We start from the raw sequence: 495 nt of genomic DNA on the forward strand, positions 1-495 counted from the left end.
CTTTAGAATTTTTATTTTCGCAGGCTTTTATTTACATGTATTCCAATATAAACTATTGATTTAGTGTTGTGGCGGACACAAAGTGTAGTGTAGTGTTTATCTTAATGGTTTGTATTATTATAAGAATTCCTATAAAAGCACAGTCTATGGTGTGTGTTTGATATTTTGGGAATAAACTGCAAGTCATAAAAAAACTGATAAAATAGGGACATAAAATATGTTATAGATCCAGTCAAGCTAAATCACAGGATTGTGCAGTGTGTCGGACGACACGTTTGATCGGAAACAGATTAGTCGGCCATTATTTCAAACATCGTCCCAAATGACAAAGTTCTGCCAGAAAAGGCATTTTCATATTTTTTCTTAAAGCATTTCATCATAGACAGTAATTTTATAAATGGTAATCATTTGTGCGTTCCGTCAGGTAACTGTGGTGGAACTGTCGTCTGCTAGCCTTTGTTCCGTCGAACTGTTGTTTGTGAAACACCGATCGGG

This window comes from Fistularia commersonii, chromosome 12 (genome assembly GCF_037954325.1).
Source record: "Fistularia commersonii isolate RoL2024-O1a breed Wild chromosome 12, RoL_Fcom_v1.0, whole genome shotgun sequence".
In the NCBI taxonomy this organism is placed as follows: domain Eukaryota; kingdom Metazoa; phylum Chordata; class Actinopteri; order Syngnathiformes; family Fistulariidae; genus Fistularia; species Fistularia commersonii.